The 16,329-nt window shown below is 39.4% G+C and overlaps 2 long non-coding RNA genes across 8 annotated transcripts in view; one reads left to right on the top strand and one right to left on the bottom strand.

Moving 5' to 3' along the window:
- Positions 1-306: 306 nt before the first annotated feature.
- LOC309705017 lies at positions 307-9,038 on the bottom strand. Of its 7 annotated transcripts, none has more exons than XR_014276413.1 (8): positions 8,921-9,038; positions 8,630-8,760; positions 6,967-8,537; positions 4,740-4,876; positions 4,432-4,653; positions 3,153-4,343; positions 2,829-2,965; positions 307-2,739 (listed from the first exon to the last, which is right to left on the bottom strand). It is a non-coding gene; the product is annotated as an uncharacterized lncRNA (long non-coding RNA). The 7 variants fall into 7 exon arrangements; XR_014276414.1 differs by having other exon boundaries at positions 3,153-4,313; XR_014276415.1 differs by having other exon boundaries at positions 3,153-4,313; positions 4,793-4,876.
- A 1,766-nt stretch (positions 9,039-10,804) lies between these two features.
- LOC309705062 overlaps positions 10,805-16,329 on the top strand; it is a 104,345-nt gene continuing 98,820 nt past the window's right edge. The window contains exon 1 of the long non-coding RNA XR_014276471.1: positions 10,805-11,106. This is a non-coding gene — a long non-coding RNA (uncharacterized lncRNA). The remainder of the gene's footprint in view (positions 11,107-16,329) is intronic.

Below are 16,329 nucleotides of genomic sequence, written 5' to 3'. Positions count from 1 at the left end.
ACAACTTCTTCCTCATCTGCTCTGCACAATGTCTGACTGACTCAACATCTTTGCAGACTGTCCTGCATTGTTTTGTTTTGTTTTTAGGTCTGGTGAACTCTTCACCACCTCCTTGGTGTTGGTGTTCAGGAGAAGACTGTTGTCATTGCTTCAGTCAGTTAAACAAATCTATACTAGAAAAATTTTTGCATTTCCTGTGAAAATGCAGTGTGCATGCTGTAAAGCTGAAGCTGTCTGCTAAAAATAGTTGAAAATAGCTGAAGAAGCTGAAGAAATCAAAGTCAGTGTTTAAAAAGTTGTTGAAATTTTAATAACTTTGCAGAACAACATCAAGTTAGCAAAAATGTAATAACTTATCAGAAATGCAATAACTTAGAAGAAACATAACAATTCAGCAGAAATGTTGTAGTTTACCAGAAGCTACAACTTAGCAGAAATGTAATAATTTAGTCAAAAATTAATAACTTGGCAGAAATATTACAACTTACCAGAACTGCTGTAATTTTGCAGAAATGTAATTATTAGGAAAAAAATGTATACAGATAACAGCTGAAAACGATGAAGTAACCTCAAAGTTACTTGTTTAACTGTGAAAAATGACCAGAAACATTAGAAAAGAAAGAAAACCAATTCAATTCAATTTATATAGCGCCAAATCACAACAAAAGTCGCCTTAAGGCGCTTCATAGATACAGAGAAAAACCCAACAATCATATGACATATGACCCCCTATGAGCAAGCACTTTGGCGACAGTGGGAAGGAAAAACTCCCTTTTAACAGGAAGAAACCTCCAGCAGAACCAGGCTCAGGGAGGGGCGGCCATCTGCTGCGACCGGTTGGGGTGAGAGAAGGAAGACAGGAATACCAGCCAGCAGATAAACTGATGTGAAACAAAACCAAGGTAAAATTGCAGAATTTACACAGTTGGTGAAATGTAAAAATGGCAACATAAAAACCCCAAACAAACAAACAAAAAAAAAAAAACAACATTTAGTTAATAAATGCACAAGATGATTCGATGATAAATATGGTACCAATCTACAAAATACTGTCGAAATGAAGTCCACATTGTGATATATTTCAGGTGTGGAGAGTCACACAGCTAAACAATCGATGTGCATATTTAAAGAATCAAATAAAGAACATTGTTGTGGAATAAATTACAGTGAATAATAATCACTGCCCTGCGTTAGAGAGTGACTTATGATGAGGTATTAATTGGCTTAACTTTACCTCTAACAGCTTTTCACATAGTGCTGTGACCAGGGTGAAATCCATCATAAAGTAACTGTAAACAGTAGAACCATTAGCATGAATGTTATGGTTCTACTCTGATCAAAACTCAAGTCTGCTGTTTGACCTGATATAAAATGATAAAGAGGAACACATATAAATGTGACCTTTATGAACTTTTCAAAATGACTTTATATGTCTGACCCATTATCTATATATATTAGAGCAGATGTGGAAAACCACTGTTAGACCTACTCTATACTAACACAAACACAGTCAAAAATTCATTGCTAGTGTGACATGTGGTCCTTTTTGCCTTTGACCAATGATATGCTGGTTACTTGGACCAGTTTAGTATTTGCTGTCACAGAGGAATGTTAACCATAAATCCAAAAGACAAAACTGAAAAAATATGTTAATTGCAAACATGTTTTTGCTTAGTAAAAGGATTGAAATTACATGGAAACTGTCACCTTAAAGCCTCATTGTAAATATCATCACAAACAGATGTTTTCCACACGGTTAACAAAGCTCCACCACATCCAATCACTGCATATAAATCTAAAAGAAAACAACAACAAATAAAATGTAATTAACACAAGTGAAGTCTAAGAAGCTTGGAAAGAAAAGCGTCTGGACTTCTTTGAGTTCCTTGAAGACATTTCACCTCTCATCCGAGAAGCTTCTTCAGTTCTAAGGGTCAATGGTGGAGAGTCCCAGATTTAAACCCAGTGGGAGTTTACCCCCAAAGAGGGACAAAGAACCCCCTGATGATCCTCTACCTAATCACATGAGCCAAGGTGTGAAAGTGGGTGTGGGTCCCAATCAGCCAGGGTTTCGGGTGAGCTCATTGTGAAACCTGGCCCCACCCTATCATGTGATTTCCTGAGGTCAGGAAATCACCCACGCCCACTCCCAGGATGTGAGTGGATGTTACGGTGTCTGGGGAGGGATCTCAAAACTGGATTATAGATGGCAGACAGTTGGTGTCGTAAACCACCGCCTCTGTTCAAAGATGGTCGCTCACAGTGGACGTAAATGGCTTCTTTCACTCCTCTTTCAAACCATCTGTCCTCTCTGTCCAAAATGTGAACATTGGCATCCTCAAAGAGTGACCTTTGTCCTTTAGATGCAGATGAACTGCTGAGTCTTGTCCCGTGGAGGTGGCTCTTCTATGTTGTGCCATGCGCTGGTGAAGTGGCTGTTTGGTCTCTCCGATGTAGAGGTCTGGGCATTCCTCGCTGCACTGTACAGCGTACACCACATTGTTAAGTTTGTGTTTAGGAGTTTTGTCTTTCGGGTGAACCAGTTTCTGTCTGAGTGTGTTACTGGGTCTGAAGTACACTGGGATGTCGTATTTGGAGAAAACTCTCCTGAGTTTTTCTGATACACCGGCTACATAGGGGATGACAATGTTGTTGTGTCTGTCTTACTTATCCTCCCTCGCTGGTGTCTGATGTTCTTTTCTGTGAAGCTGGAATGCAGGCACACTGGACGAGCTTGTTCTAAAAAATACAGAAAAAGGAACATTTTATTTGTCTGTAGAAACCCTAAAAACTACAAATAAGTTATACAATGAACAATATTGATATACCTTATAGGTGCTGCAGGCCACATAACCAGAATCCAGAGCAATCTCACACTCACATGATGGTGAGGAAAGACATGAGCTCTGCAATGAGGTTTGAATGTCTCAGTTGGGACACTGAAGAACTCAGAAGACAGCAATACCTGCACAGAGAGACAGAGTAGAAAAAGCATAGATTTGTAATCCATAATGTGAATTAAAACTCAAAAAGTGTCAACAAGTATAATCATTTGAGTGTGGAATTATTTATGCAATAAGCAGGATTTAAATTAATTAATTGAATTAAAAACACTGACTTTTTTTTTTTAAATCAAAGATAAAGAATCATACCTCTCTCTGCTCTGAGGATCACTGAGCAGTATCAGTCATCATTCATGGTCTCAGAGGTGTGTAGTGTGGCAGCATGATGATGGTCTCCAGATCAAGCAGGAGGTCAGGTGATGGGTGTGTCATCTTCTCCACACTGGTATGGCAATTCATAACACAGCAGTCTCCTTGTGGCATGTAGTTATCTGTGCAGTCCAGCACTGATGGATCAGGTTTGGCTCAGCAGTTCATGAAGATGGTGTTAAGATGTTGTTGTTTCAGCTGAGGATGGTGAAGTTTGAAGGTTTTGCCACAAAGGAGACTGTGCCCTGTCTGAAAAAAGACATCTACAAAACAAGTGCTTTTAACACCACCCACCCAGCTCAGCCCCCAAGTGTCTATGTAATGCTGGTATGGGGTGTCGGTTACTAAGTCTAATTAGTACATAGGGGATGACAATGTTGTTGCATCTGTCTTTCTTATCCTCCCTCGCTGGTGTCTGATCTTCTTTTCTGTGCATCTTTGCTGACTTTATAAACGCCCAATTAGGATAGCCACATGTTTTACGTGCTTCCTTTACATGCATGTGTTCCTTCTTTTTCCCTTCAGACTTAGAGGGAACATGTTCTGCCCGGGGGCGGGGGTGGGGGGGTGGGGGGGTCCTAATTACTCCAAGTTTGTGTTCCAGAGGGTGATGGGAGTCAAAGAGGAGGTACTGGTCCGTGTGTGTGGGCTTCCGGTAAACTTCGATGTTGAGGTTGCCATTCTCTTCAATGTGCACAGCGCAGTCCAGGAAAGGCAAACAGTCGTCCTTTGTGTCTTCCCTGGTGAACTTGATGTTCTTATCCACGGCGTTAATGTGCGCAGTGAAGGATTCCACTTCTTGCCTTTTGATTTTGACCCAGGTGTCGTCTACATATCTGTACCAGTGGCTGGGTACTCTTCCTTTGAAAGAGCCAAGAGCCTTCCTTTCCACTTCCTCCATGCAAAGGTTGGCTACAATAGGTGACACGGGGGAGCCCATGGCACAGCAATGTTTTTGTCTGTAGAAACCCTCGTTGTATTTGAAATATGTAGTGGTGAGGCAGAGGTCTAACAGTGTGCAAATCTGATCGGGTGTGAAGTTGGTCCTGTCTTCCAAGGAGCTGTCTTCTTCTAGTCGTTTTCTGACAGTCTCCACTGCCTCTGTAGTGGGTATGCAAGTGAAGAGAGAGACTACATCAAAGGACATCATGAGAACCTTCACAGACATAACACAAGGGAAGACTTTTGATTTAATAACTAAGCTTAAAACAAGTGTTACCTTTGAATATTTGTGGGAAAAATCTGATGCTACCCCAAGAATACAAAGCCACACTGGAAATGATGACAGGCTTGCAGCCCTCTGTCTTCCTGGATGAAGTGCCTGATCAGTAGCAGTGAGTTGACAGAAGTCAGTGTCTGTAAGAGTGGCCAAACACTGATACTCTGTCCACTTGCGTAGAGTCTAAGAAGCTGGAATGCAGGCACACTGGACGAGCTTGTTCTAAAAAATACAGAAAAAGGAAAATTTTATTTGTGTTAAGGCCTAAAAACTACAAATAAGTTATACAATGAATAATGTTGATATACCTTATAGGTGCTGCAAGCCACATAACCAGAATCTAGAGCAATCTCACACTCACATGATGGTGAGGAAAGACATGAGCTCTGCAATGAGGTTTGAATGTCTCAGTTGGGACACTGAAGAACTCAGAAGACAGCAATACCTGCACAGAGAGACAGAGTAGAAAAAGCATAGATTTGTAATCCATAATGTGAATTAAAACTCAAAAAGTGTCAACAAGTATAATCATTTGAGTGTGGAATTATTTATGCACTAAACAGGATTTTAACCAATTAATTGAATTAAAAACACTGACATTTTTCATCAAAGATAAAAAATCATACCTCTCTCTGCTCTGAGGATCACTGAGCAGTATCAGTCATAACTGATGGTCTCAGAGGTGTGTAATGTGGCAGCATGATGATGGTCTCCAGATCAAGCAGGGGGTCAGGTGATGGGTGTGTCATCTTCTCCACACTGGTATGGCAATTCATAACACAGCAGTCTCCTTGTGGCATGTAGTTATCTGTGCAGTCCAGCACTGATGGATCAGGTTTGGCTCAGCAGTTCATGAAGATGGTGTTAAGATGTTGTTGTTTCAGCTGAGGATGGTGAAGTTTGAAGGTTTTGCCACAAAGGAGACTGTGCCCTGTCTGAAAAAAGACATCTACAAAACAAGTGCTTTTAACACCACCCACCCAGCTCAGCCCCCAAGTGTCTATGTAATGCTGGTATGGGGTGTCGGTTACTAAGTCTAATTAGTACATAGGGGATGACAATGTTGTTGCGTCTGTCCTTCTTATCCTCCCTCGCTGGTGTCTGTTCTTCTTTTCTGTGCATCTTTGCTGACTTTATAAACGCCCAATTAGGATAGCCACATGTTTTAAGTGCTTCCTTTACATGCATGTGTTCCTTCTTTTTCCCTTCAGGCTTAGAGGGAACATGTTCTGCCCGGGGGCGGGGGTGGGGGGGTGGGGGGGTCCTAATTACTCCAAGTTTGTGTTCCAGAGGGTGATGGGAGTCAAAGAGGAGGTACTGGTCCGTGTGTGTGGGCTTCCGGTAAACTTCGATGTTGAGGTTGCCGTTCTCTTCAATGTGCACGGCACAGTCCAGGAAAGGCAAACAGTCGTCCTTTGTGTCTTCCCTGGTGAACTTGATGTTTTTATCCACAGCGTTAATGTACGCAGTGAAGGATTCCACTTCTTGCCTTTTGATTTTGACCCAGGTGTCGTCTACATATCTGTACCAGTGGCTGGGTACTCTCCCTTTAAAAGAGCCAAGAGCCTTCCTTTCCACTTCCTCCATGTAAAGGTTGGCTACAATAGGTGACACGGGGGAGCCCATGGCACAGCCATGTTTTTGTCTGTAGAAACCCTCGTTGTATTTGAAATATGTAGTGGTGAGGCAGAGGTCTAACAGTGTGCAAATCTGATCGGGTGTGAAGTTGGTCCTGTCTTCCAAGGAGCTGTCTTCTTCTAGTCGTTTTCTGACAGTCTCCACTGCCTCTGTAGTGGGTATGCAAGTGAAGAGAGAGACTACATCAAAGGACATCATGAAAACCTTCACAGACATGACACAAGGGAAGACTTTTGATTTAATAACTAAGCTTAAAACAAGTGTTACCTTTGAATATTTGTGGGAAAAATCTGATGCTACCCCAAGAATACAAAGCCACACTGGAAACGATGACAGGCTTGCAGCCCTCTGTCTTCCTGGAGTGAGGTGCCCGATCAGTAGAAGTGAATTGACAGAAGTCAGTGTCTGTAAGAGTGGCCAAACACTGATACTCTGTCCACTTGCGTAGAGTCTAAGAAGCTGGAATGCAGGCACACTGGACGAGCTTGTTCTAAAAAATACAGAAAAAGGAAAATTTTATTTGTCTGTAGAAACCCTAAAAACTACAAATAAGTTATACAATGAACAATGTTGAAATACCTTATAGGTGCTGCAGGCCACATAACCAGAATCTAGAGCAATCTCACACTCACATGATGGTGAGGAAAGACATGAGCTCTGCAATGAGGTTTGAATGTCTCAGTTGGGACACTGAAGAACTCAGAAGACAGCAATGCCTGCACAGAGAGACAGAGTAGAAAAAGCATAGATTTGTAATCCATAATGTGAATTAAAACTCAAAAAGTGGCAACAAGTATAATCATTTGAGTGTGGAATTATTTATGCAATAAACAGGATTTTAATCAATTAATTGAATTAAAAACACTGACATTTTTTATCAAAGATAAAGAATCATACCTCTCTCTGCTCTGAGGATCACTGAGCATCTCTGACAGGAAATACAGTTTCCTCAGTAGGAGTCATCATTGATGGTCTCAGAGGTGTGTAGTGTGGTAGCATGATGATGGTCTCCAGATCAGGCAGGAGGTCAGGTGATGGGTGTGTCATCTTCTCCATTGAAGACACACTGGTATGGCAATTCATAACACAGCAGTCTCCTTGTGGCATGTAGTTATCTGTGCAGTCCAGCACTGATGGATCAGGTTTGGCTCAGCAGTTCATGAAGATGGTGTCTGAAAAAATATATCTAACAAAACACGTGCTTATAACACCACCCACCCAGCTCAGCCCCCAAGTGTCTATGTAATGCTGGTATGGGGTGTCGGTTACTAAGTCTAATTAGTGCATCATAAAGCGGGGGCTACACCTAAAGCCCACACTTTTTGATGTCTTTGTTTATTAGCAGCTTTTTCCAGCTGCTCAGAGAATTCTGACTTGGCCTTTATCCACCCAAACCCAAACCCACCCGGATAAAGGCCAAGTCAAACTCACACACCATACCAGCATTACATAGACACTTGGGGGCTGATCTGGGTGGGTGGTGTTAAACTGTAGTCGGGAACTTTCAGAAAACTATCCATTTACTTCTAAATCAGTTTTTATACATATTCTGTAAGCTGTACTAATGTTTTTCTCTACATAATGTATCATTATAGACATCTCTGGTAGCCTAAAGATAGTTTATAACTTTTGACATTTTTTACCTGTAAAACATGATAAGCAAAAACTCATTCATCACAAAAACTTTTGATTCTACAAAAGCTACTATAATCAAGAAAATATAATTGTCTGTATTTATTCATGTGACCCATAATAAATACCTGCATTTATGTGGGATTTATTTATTTACTATTTCATATTTTAAAGCCCTTGGAGGGTAAGATCTCGTTTGTTGAGCTACATACGTCACAGTAAAAAGATTTAGTCATTTAAAACATGAGAATAAAAGAAATTATGTTGGTTTAATAAATGTTGCAGCACATTTCAGATCTGAGGTGCATGATAACAGAAAGCAGATCTCCCTGCTCTGCATGAAGTTCAGCAATGATTTGGTGAAATGATTAATAACATTGCAATAAGAAAGGGTCTTCTTACAGACAGAGTAGGGAAGACAATTTTTTCAATGAAAAATATTTTTCATGCTCTACAATCAGTAAACTCTGTAACAAACATGATCTGTAATTGTTTCAAAACTCACCAGACGACTTCATGATTGGCTCGAGGACAGGACACAAAACACAGGGTTGTGGTAACTGTAATATGATCTCAGAACACCTGAATAGAGACATTTCTGTGGCTGAGAAATAAAAATGAGGTCAAGCAGGGTGTTCTTGTCTGTAGTGGCAGAAGTGATCAGCTGTGAATACCCTCTAGACTGAAACTGCTCCAGAATCTGTTTTCTTCCACTCTGCAACTGGTTCTCATTAAAATCTCCACATACAATGATTGGGTGACAGTCCATTATTTCAAGTGAATCTAAAAGACTTACCAGGTTTTGCATGAATGGTGTCAAACTGTAGTCAGGGGGTCTGTACACAACAGCAATGAGCGCAGGGAATGGAGCCTGAACCTTCAACACTAAAAATTCAAGATCAGTGACATTATGCAGATACTGTTTTACCTGAACCTGAAAATGATTCCTCAAATACACAACAACTCCCCCACCACTTCTGCTGGCCATGTGAGGAAAGTTTGTGTAGGACACATGTCTGTTGCGTTTGAACATGGTGTAGCCGTCCAAATGAAGACTGTCTGCAACAAAGAAGCCTTGGAGGTGAGACTCTGTGAGACACAAAACATCTGCTAAACACATTTCATGATGACTCTTGATGTCACTGATGTGAGATGGCAAACCCTCCGTATTGTGATGGATCAGTGTAAGAGTGTCAAGTCTGCTGGCTGTTTCTCTGACCTGAAGAAGAGGCATCATTTCCTCAACACTGGCTTGTCTCATGGTTTGAAGTGCTGCAGTTACCTCAGGATTGGCGTAAATCTTTTTCTCATCCAAGTCCTGCAAATAGAGTCCACTGAGAGATGTCACCCTGCTGAGAGCAACATAAGCCATACCTGAAATGCCTTGAGGGCATCCACACAATAAAGAGAAACAGGAACTCAATAGTGTGGATGCCTTGAGGGCATCCACACAATAAAGAGAAACAGGAACTCAATAGTGTGGATGCTTAAAGCATCCACACAACTAGAAAAATTTGCATTTCCTGCGAAAATGCTGTGTGGATGCCTTAAGGGCTGAAGATATCTGCTGAAAAAGCTGAAAAAGTTGGAAAAAAACCAAAAAAATGTTGCCCTGAGCAGGATTCAAACATGGCCCTTCTGGTACTCAAGGTAGGCTGTCATGTCACTGCGCCAAACTCTTTCTCACAAAGAACAGGTGGAGAGACTGACAATTGTGCTGAAATGAGCAGAAGAGGCTGAGAATTGTGCTGATAAGTGGTGAAAAGGCTAAACATTTGGCAGAAAAGAGGTGAATCAGAAGAATTTCTGCTGAAAAGAGGTAAAGAAGCAAAAAGATGAGCTGAAAAGAAGTGTAGAAGCAGAAATGCTTGCTGAAGATGGCTGTATGTGTAATGACACACTGGAGAGTGTCAAGAAAGCAGAGCGCATGCAAGCAAGGAACATGTGTAGCAACTGTCACAGGTAGGATTCGAACCTCTGCCACCGGGTCTCACAGCAGCTGCTCTACCCTCTGAGCCAAATGAGTTCTGGTCACAAGCAAAGATATGATGAGAGGGAAAATGTGCACTGTGCAGCAGAAGCTCAAATTAGCAGAAAAGAGGTGAAGAGGAAGAACTTTGTTGTGAAATGAGGTAAAGAAACTGAAATTTGTGCTTAAAACAAGTGAAAAAGCTGAACTCTGAAATCCTGCTAAAACAGCAGAAGAGGCTGATATTTTTTAGCTACTCATTGAGCCAAACTGGTTCTCACGTAACTGAAAAAAGGTGGAATAGCTTAAAATTTTAATGAAAACAGCAGAAGAGGCTGAGATTTGTGCTGATAAGAGGTGAAAATGCTGAACCAATCAGAGGTACTGCTTCTGTCTGCTTCATCAGGCTGTGTACTTGTATGTATTTCTGCCATAGACTGTTAACAAGAATCTGAGGTCCATATTAGAAAAGCTGCACATATACTGTAACATGACAGAAATTCCTCCAATTAGTAGTAATACTTTAACATAACACAAATGTTATGATTTGGCACAAAAATCATGATTTGTCAAAAATACTATGATTGAGCAGAAGTACTAAGATGTAGTAAAAGTACTTTGATTTAACAGAAATACAATTATGGAGGAGTAATAGTTTAAAATGGGAGAAATATTGATACACACACACACATACACAGAGCCTAAAGGGAAGAGTATTTGTGCACTGGAGTGTTAACAAGAATGTGAGGTCCATATTAGAAAAGCTGCTAAAATCATAAAACTTTGCAGAATTGTAATAAATTATCAATATGAATTACCGGTCTGTGATAGTGTATAAATTTGTAGTGAAAAAAAAAATAAGTTGAACAAGGTGGGATTGAACCCACGACCTTCGGTCTGAAGAGCCGTGTCATTACCAATCACGCCACCTCTAAGGGGGCGGGCGCCTTGAAAAAAAGGGTGATCAGGAGTCAGAATTAGATCGCGGTGAGAGGCGTAAAACGCCGTTTTTTGGAGTTACAAAACGTCGTGTAACTCAAAAACTAGGTGGGATAGAAGCATAATTCTTGCACTGGGTGAATCAGCGGACTTTGGTGTACTTTGACTGCAATTGTCATTGCTCTATGTTAGAGATGGACCGATCCGATATTACGTATCGGTATCGGTCCGATACTGACCTAAATTACTGGATCGGATATCGGAGAAAAATAAAAAATGTAATCCGATCCATTAAATATCACGAAAGCACCTCACAAAACTTGCAACACGCCGTAACTCACCTCAGAACGTTAGCACGTCAGAGCAGTATGCATCACGTGATAGAGCGGCTGTGGCATGCGGGACCTGTCGGTGGTCTGGATAGCATGTGGAGCTTCGCTAGCAACCCGGCATTTCATCTCCGACAAAGTTATCCCCGAGAGAAGTAAAGCAAGTGTGTAAGTCCATCTCTGAATGTTTGTAAAGCATTCCCACGTTAAGCTTAACAAGCGACTGCCTCTTCTTGCTGCTACTTCAATCGTGAAACTGCTGATCGGCTTTTCTGTCGCGAGTCCGTCTCTCTTGTTTGTTTTTGGCCCACTTTGCACCAGAAAGAGGAAACCAGCGGCTGAACAACAGCAGCACGTTTAAGCTTGATAAGCTTTTGTTAGAATTTATTTAATATTACTTTCTACACCAGGATCTTTTTCTACGTAGCTGACGGCTGGTAACTGTGCAGGGGCGGATCTAGCAAAGTTTAGCCAGGGGGGCCGATAGGGCATTAACAGGGAAAAGGGGGCACAAAGACAGACTTTTCTTTCTTATTCTCATTTAAAATGTCGAGCTTTTAATAAATAATTATCTGACACCCAAAGTTTTAATTTGATGTAAAATGAATAGAAGTCAATTACTGTATATAGTGACTATTAAGTCTAATATACCCTAGTAAGCTATAGTACTTTTTACTTTGGGAAGGTACCATCTGTGCAGTCTGCAATTTTGTTGAAGAAAGATGTTGAATCTATTTAATATTTCTTGAAAAATAATTGATTTCTGTGCATTTTTTTTTCACACTGCATCAAATTAAGGTTGATTACGTCGATTAAGCATCATGAGGTGGCGCGTGAGGGGTGGTTCCCTATTTTTTATTTATTTATTTTTGTTGTTGCTGGGAGTTGGAACCCTATTAGTTAGGTTGCTTAATATTAACGCTAAGTACTGTTTAAAATACCAGAATAGGGAGGATGGTGTAGGTTTAAGTTTATTAGATTGATCAGTATTGCTGAACTATGAAATATTTTTTTTGTATACAGGTATAACAGAATAGCTTTAGTGTAGTTGTTGTTTTAAACTTGAGTATGAACTTGCAGACTTGCAAAATGCAGCAAGATATTTAAAAAAAAAGTTTTGTTGATTAAAAAACACTATATCGGATTCATATCGGTATCGGCAGATATCCAAATTTATGATATCGGTATCGGTATCGGACATAAAAAAGTGGTATCGTGCCATCTCTACTCTATGTACATCCGTCGCTGAGATATGACGAGAGAAGAAACGGCTTGATTTTTGGATTTTGAAAAATGAGAGGACGATAGATTTCCACCCCTCAAACATGTTTTTGCAGAAACACTGTAATTTCGCTTAAATAGTATGAAATAGCAGTAATACTATGATTTGGCAGAAATACTACTTTTTAGCACAAATACTATTGTAACGAATGGTGTACGTCAGTTTAATGCTGGGTGGTGCTGCAATAGTAACTATCCTCGGTCAGAAGGAGAGGCTGACATCCAGGGATTAGATTACCACAGGTGGAGTTTATTGGCGGTCAGATGGATGGTACAGGGAGGTATGGCATACAGTAGGACGATGTGGAGAGGTGATATGGTGTGGTTTCTATGATTAAGAACAGGGTATGCATTACAACATGCATACAGATTAAAGATTAAGAAAACTGGCAACAAATTCCTCCACTACAAATCAGTCTGATACCACTTCTTACAGGGTTCATGTTTACTAAGGCACTACCCAAAAGGCGCCACAAGAGGGCACTCCAACACAAGAGATGACCTATTTACACAGTAAACAGCCCCTACTTAGCCACTACATAACACAGTGATATTACAGTATACAAATTCACACAAATACTATGATTTGGCAGAAATACTATGACTTAGTAGTAATACTATAACATAACAGATTTCCTAAAAAAAACTATGAAATTGCAGTAATTCTATGACTTGGCAGAGATACTACGTTTTAGCACAAATACTATAACAACGCAGAAATACTATGACTTAGTAGTAATACTATAACATAACAGTTCAATGTTCTTGCACAAATACCACAATATGGCAGAAATACTATGTTTTACCACAAATACTGTGATTTGGTATAAATACTGCGATTTGGCACACATACTATATTCCGTAGATACTCTATAACATAACAGATATTCTACGACTTAGTAGTAATACTATAACATAACAGAATTATTAATTGGGCACAAATACCACGATTTGGCAAAAATACTATGATTGGGTACAAATACTATGATTTGGCAATAATACTGCGTTTTAACAACAACTACTGAGATTTGATTGAAATACCATGATTTAGAAGAAGTACTATGACTCCATACAAATACGATGCTTTGGCACAAATACTATGATTTGGCACAAGTACTATCATTTAGTACAAATAATATGATTGGGCAGAAGTACTATGTTTCAGTACAAATACTATGATTTGGCAGGAATACTCTGATTTAGCAGAAATACTACGTTTTAACATAAATACTGTCTTTTGGCAGAAATTCCTGCTAAAAAGGACTATTTCTGCTTTTTAGCAGAAATACTGTAATTTGGCATAAATACTATAATTTGGGATAAATACTATGATTTGGCACATATAATATATTCAGCACATATATTATAAAATAACAGAAATATTATGATTTGGCCTCAAAACCATGATTTTGCACAAATACCATGATTTTATAAAAATACAATGAATTAGCAGAAATACTATGATTTAGCAGAAGTACTAAGATGTAGTAGAAGTACTTTGCTTTAGCAGAAATACTGTGATTGAGGAGTAATACTTAAACATAGGAGAAATATTGATACACAGACACACATACACAGAGAGTAAAGGGAACAGGAGCTGTGGAGAGTCTGGGCTTGGTATATGTAGGTCAGTTAAATTAGCTGCACCTGCTGTAGTCAGCCCTTACACACACAGACACAGAGAGAGGTGTGAGTTTTCTTCAGTGTATTTCTGACATTCAGGATTCCCCTCGAACAAATGGCCATAATTTCCTAACCGTAGAGGCTAGAACGGTCATTCAGGCATCGTTTTATTCAGAAGAGATGGGGGAATCTTCAGGTCTTCATAATTCAGAGATAAAATATAAATTATTAAAGATATATGACTTGTAATACACTGTAACTGAGTAGAGGCGAAGCAAAAACTGCCTTGACTTGCGCTCAAACAACCTTTGGTAACTCTAAATCTATATGGAGCATCAAAATCATTCTTTCACCGTAAGAAACAGCAGGCTTTGGTGAACAGTCATGGAAATTTTCAGGGCTCTGTGGAAATCCATCAAAAAGATATGACGAGAGAAAAACGTGGTTCATTTCCAGAAATTGAAATCTGATGAAATCTGAGCGAGGGACAAATTTCCTACCCTCAAACAAGTCCAACTCATTTCAGAACGGTAATAGGTGAGAAAGAAATTCTTGAATTGTGAGCATCAGGAGTGTCTGAAGATATACGGGGACAAGCCTCATGTCTTAACTTCGCTTCGTTAAGGAGATATGACGATTTGAAAATGCCTCTCATTAGAGAAATCCAGCGGTGATTCTGAACAAACTCTCCATTGAGTTTATATGGAGAGTTTTCTGACTTTGTGTTACTCTGAGGAGATTTGCAAAATATCTATGAGTCCCACAACAATGATAGTGACATTTTCTGAAAGCCAGCAAAAATACCTACGTTTTGATGTATAATTTGTGGGGCTTGAGTGAAAATTGAGCGAGAAAATCGGCTGAAAACTGAGGGAGTAGTTAAGCGCCAAAAAGTGTACGGAAGCAACTAGAACTAGAAAAATTTGCATTTCCTGCGAAAATGCTGTGTGGATGCCTTTACGCTGAGGATGTCTGCTGAAAAAAGCTGAAAAAGTTGAAAAAAAAAAAACAAAAAAATTGTTGCCCTGAGCAGGATTCGAACCTCGCCCTTCTGATACTTAAGGCAGGTTCTCATCTCACTGCGCCACAGTCATTCTCACAAGGAAAAGGTGGAGAGACTGACAATTGTGCTGAAATGAGCAGAAGAGGCTGAGAATTGTGCTGATAAGAGGTGGAAATGCTGAAAATGTTTCAGAAGAGGTGAATAAGCAGAATTTGGGCAGAAAAGAGGAGAAAACTCTGAATGTTTGGCTGAAAAGAGTTCAATCAGCAAAATTTCTTCTGAAAAGAGTTCAATCAGCAGAATTCTGCTGAAAAATGTTTTTTTCCGAAAACAGCAGAAAAAACTGAAAATTTTGCTGAAAAGAGTTGAATGAGCAGAATTCTGCTGAAAAGAGTTGAATGAGCAGAATTCTGCTAAAAAGAGTTTTTTGCTGAAAACAGCTGAAAAAGCTGGTATTTGTGCTGAAAACAGCAGAAAAAACTGAAAATTTTGCTGAAAAGAGTTCAATCAGCAGAATTTATGCTGAAAAGAGGATAAGTGGTGAAAAAACTCAAAATTGTGCTGAAAAGGGGTGAAAAAGCTTAAATTTGTGTTCAAAAGAGTTAAAAAAGTTTAAGTATTGACTGAAAGAAATGTTGCCATAAGCGGGATTTGAACCCGGGCCACCCAGTCTGAGAACGGACGCTCATCTCACTGAGCTAAAACACAGGTCAAGCCGGCAAGGAAAACCAGTGAGGCCAAGGATAATATGCAAAAAAGGGCAAAAAATATTGAAAAGAAAAATCAATATCTCAAAAAGTATAGAAGTTATGAGCACCAAAAGTCATAGCTGGAATTAGCAGAAAGAGCATTTCCGAAAAATGTACGGAAGCAACTTGAAGAAAAGATAAAGAATAAAGAGAAACAGGAACTCAATAGTGTGGATGCTTAAAGCATCCACACAACTAGAAAAATTGCATTTCCTGCGAAAATGCAGTGTGGATGCTTAAAGCTGAAGCTGCATGCAAAAAGTAGCTGAAAAAGCTGAAAAGTTGCAGAAATTGCAAAAACTTTGCAGAAGCAAATAGAACTTTGCGAAAATGTAATAACTTAGCAAAACTGCAATATCTTAGAGGAAACATAATACTTGGCAGAAATACAATAGCATAGCAGAACTTAGCAGAAATATTGTAACTTACCAGAAACTTGATAACTTCTCAAAAATACAAGAATTTAGGAGAAATAGTATAAGATAGCAGAAAGAATATATTTAGCCAAAAATACTTAAACATTACAGAAACACTATGATTTAGAAAAATAGTACAACATAGCAGAAATGCTGTATTTAGAAAGAAAAATATAATATAGTAGAAATAGTATGATTTGGCTGAAATACTATATTTAGCACATATACTGTAACATGACAGAAATTCCTCCAATTAGTAGTAATACTTTAACATAACACAAATGTTATGATTTGGCACAAAAATCATGATTTGTCAAAA

Source organism: Aulonocara stuartgranti (assembly GCF_965226115.1).
Source record: "Aulonocara stuartgranti genome assembly, chromosome: 4".
Taxonomy (NCBI): domain Eukaryota; kingdom Metazoa; phylum Chordata; class Actinopteri; order Cichliformes; family Cichlidae; genus Aulonocara; species Aulonocara stuartgranti.
This window is presented reverse-complemented; position numbering and strand designations above follow the sequence as displayed.